At 36.4% G+C, this 3,940-nt stretch overlaps 1 pseudogene; it reads left to right on the top strand.

Annotated features, from left to right (window-relative positions):
* Positions 1-2,273: 2,273 nt before the first annotated feature.
* On the top strand, positions 2,274-3,710 carry LOC116873469 (annotated as a pseudogene).
* Positions 3,711-3,940: the final 230 nt, after the last annotated feature.

Below are 3,940 nucleotides of genomic sequence, written 5' to 3'. Positions count from 1 at the left end.
AAAAGGATTTGGATCTATCTTGATTTTAACTAGCACTGCTTAAAAAAACACAACAACAACAACAACAAAAACAAACAAACAAACAAAAAAAAAACCCCAAACAAACAAAAAACCCATATAACCGAATTCTTACAAACCCAATTTTTTTTTGGCAAAATCAAGTTCCCAAATGTTACAGTTGGATTACTCTGAGGGAACCCCGCCATCAGATTTGCATGTGCCTTCCGTGGCTTCACAGCTCTTCACCACCTCCTTGATTTTGTATGTATCTTTACTCCCCCTTTTAATTTCTCTCACTTTTCTTCTCTCCTCTTTCTCCTCCCCTCCAAATTGTATTGGTCTTTAAATGCCCTATCCAAATCCTAGCTCCGTGAAGTGTTTCTAACACTTTATTTTCTGAAAACTCTTATAGTAATTAATCATTTTTTTAGCTTCCACAGCTGTGAAAACTTAGATAAGTTGCTTAGCTTCTCTGAGCCTCAGTTTCTCCATAGATAAATGGGGATAATTACAGTACTTTATAGTGTGTTGAGAGGATGAGGTGATTTAATATGTGCGCCTGATCATAAATATGCAATGTGTCAATTTTTATTAATATTCAACAGTTAATTATATCTTCTCTTTTTTGACACTTTATATTTTTTTCGTTTCCCACATAGTTGAGGTTCAAAACTTATTTGTTGAGTTAATTATTTTAACATTGAGTCAAAGGGGGAGTATTTCCTTCACATTTTTTAAAAAATAAATTCACATTAAAAAAATAAATTTAAAAAAATAAATTAAATTTTAAAATAATTTTAAAAATTAAAAAATAATTAAAAATTAAAAAATAAAAAATAAAAAATTATTTAAAATAATAAACCACATATTTAAAAAAATTAAAAAAGAAAATAAAAAATAAATAAATTGCTCTGTTGAGCAGCGTCTGACTCTTGATCTCCACTCAGTTCTCTGTCTGAGGGTCGTGAGTTCAAGCCCCATGTTGGGCTTTATGTTGGGTGTGGAGTCTACTTAAAAAAAGAAAATTATGAACTGATAAACATGAAGAACTGCCAGTTGCCAGTTTTCTTAAAAGCCAAAATCTTGATGCTTGATATATAAATTTTTTTAAAAAGTAAACATAATAAAGTATATTTTTTATACTTTTGTTTCTATTTCAACATAACACCCATGATATATAAAATAATAATTAGTTCTCTTTCCCCAATCGAAACCCATGAAATTATTTTTTTGAGAAATTCTTGTGTAAAATATCATGTTGCAGAACTTCTGTGAATATAAGTGATTCAGTGTCTTTTGTTAATGTTATGTAAAAAAAAAAGTATTCACTGAACATTTTGAAATATTACATTTATTGTTAACCGAAATCTGCATGTAGGAAGAAATAGCCAGTTTTAACATATCAATGTTACAGGTTCTTGTTGTACCTGATTTCCACAGGGGTGCATTCCAACATTCCCACAGCCGCTTCAGGAATTTGTGATCTGCAGGGGGATGGAGGGCCTTGTGCTCCAAAGAGAACACAATTTCAAAAGTCCGTTTGAAGGGTAAAAACTGACCACGTTAATTTTAAAACAGAAATAGTTCAGCCATTTGAAGACAAGAGGAGTCAACATTTTTGTTCAGAAGAATAATGGAAATACGGCATTAAAAACCAGGACAGAGGTGCTGAAGGTTGCTCAGGAGCTAAAATACTAAGATCTTTTCTGCTAGTTGAATTTTCAATGTTTAGAACACAAAGCTCTGTGAATCACAAAGGAGCTAGTTTATCAGTATTACTTGGATTTCTTTAGAAAGTAGTTTAACCCTTCAACTTGTCTCCTCTAGTCTTCACATAGTAGTTTGTAATAGAGACAAAACTTTGAATTGGGGAGCAAACTGGAGGGAAGACGAGATTGGCGGGGCAGTTTCCACATTCTGCCCTCTTGCAACAAGGATTTGCTTTTGGCTTGCACTGGTCTGAGGTACCCAGATGGAGTTATCTGAGAAGGGGAAAACTTGTTCCTGGTGGAACAGGAAATGCAATGGCTGAGGGACAGGCACCAGGGACCAGAGATTGGGTTTTAAGTCAAGATCCTGGACTCCTCTGGTCAAGATAAAGAGCTCTGTGCATGTTAAAAGTGAAAATGGCATAATCTGTGTTAACATCCCATAGTTTGAAGGCATGATGATGAAAGAACACACAGATTTCTGGCACATGGAAAATGTGTGCACAGGAAAAGGAGACCTATGATTTTCTAAACATAGGAGGACATTCATTCTTTCCCACCAAAATGTCTACATTCTGCTTGGTTATCAAATCTGAAAATTTCTAAGGAGAAGACTGTGTTCCTGGAGTCCCATCAGAGCCCTTAGGGATATAGCAACACATTCTACCATGGCCATGATTGACCCTGCATCGTGGTCCTGGCCTTTGCATATCACTGGAGGAAGTGTGACTTTATTTCATCATGTTGATGAGTTATAAATTATAAAATTATTTTTAATTACTCCAGTGCTATGTTTATGGGTCCTGGATTTGTCCCTTTGGGGTGGAAACCAGAAAATTCTCAGGATAGTAAAGCCCGCCAAGGATATAAGGCACTATCATTGCGTCACTGCCGAAGATCTAACAGGTGTGTGATAAAGATGTACCATTGGTTTCCTTGGATGAACAACTGCTATAGTTCCCAAAATCATGCTTCCTCCACACTGTTTCTCCTTGAGCACCCCTGGGTTGTATTCATGCTGCCTTCATTTTTTGTTATGACTATGTTTACACAGCTTTATAGTTGGCTCTCCTTTGGGAGAAATACGCTGAAGATTGATATGAATGCAGCTTGGAGAGATCCTCTCCAAGGATCCTCTCCAATTATTCCCTTCGAGTTAGCAGCATTTGTGGTCACCTTGTTTGCCTTGAGATTAGCTTTAGGAACAACCATTGCTGTTGGGATGTTATTTTGTAACCAGATGAAAACAATTTTCACAAACAAAACTGTTGAATCCTAGGTTGAAGAAAAGGCTAAAGATTAAATTCAATATTACCAACTAGATGAGGTTTTACCTTACGATATGGAAGTAGATGGAAGAACTTTAAATGGGTATTTACATGGTCAGGGTCCCTGAAGGAGATGGGCTAGAGTGGCCAATTACAGAAGGCTGTCACCAGTAGAACTTAACAGTAGAACAATTGAGACAAAAAACAGATAAAAGAGTCAGAATTGGGGGAGCCTGCGTGGCTCAGCTGGTTAAGCATCAGACCTGTGATTTCCACTCAGGTCATGATCTCAGGGTCATGAGACTGAGCCCCAGGTTGGGCTCTGCATAGGGTGTGGAGCCTGATTAAGATTCTTTCTCCTTCCCTGCTCCCCACCATGGACTCTAGGGAAAAAAAAAAAAAAAAAAAAAGGAAGAAGAAGAAGCCTTCAGTATAAAGCAGTAGAAGATTCTAGGGGTACTTGCTATCCTTTGACTAAAGGAATCAAAAGGAATGAAAACCTTCTTCACAAGCCCCTTTACTGAAGAGCTTCAAATAAAGATATAGAAAGGGGAGTTCTTTTCAGCCACGAGATGGTTATGATACTGATTGCTTAGAGGTAAAATTCTTGATGATTCCTTTGATAGAAGGTGTTTCAAGAATAAGAGTCTGCTTTTCTAGAAAGTGTGTGGAGAAGTATCTGTGTGATGCTGAAATAGATCAAGCCCCAGAGAGTGAGAAGAAAAGTAGATAGCACACAGTTAAAGTTGTTCTTTAAGCCCTCTCCATTACACAAAAATTATAGATATTACTAAAGAATTATGCAATGAGCCTACTCTGATCAAGGTGTTTTTTTTTTTTTTTCCTCAAAGGTATCCTAGTGCCACGATCTAAATATTTTTATTATCATTTTGAAATGGGAGAAGCCATTCTGCTTATGCCTTTCATTTCCTGCTCCTCTTTGCCACCCTTCTTCACCCCAAA

This window comes from Lontra canadensis, unplaced genomic scaffold (assembly GCF_010015895.1).
Source record: "Lontra canadensis isolate GAN:19392208 unplaced genomic scaffold, GSC_riverotter_1.0 scaffold33, whole genome shotgun sequence".
Taxonomy (NCBI): Eukaryota; Metazoa; Chordata; class Mammalia; order Carnivora; family Mustelidae; genus Lontra; species Lontra canadensis.
This window is presented reverse-complemented; position numbering and strand designations above follow the sequence as displayed.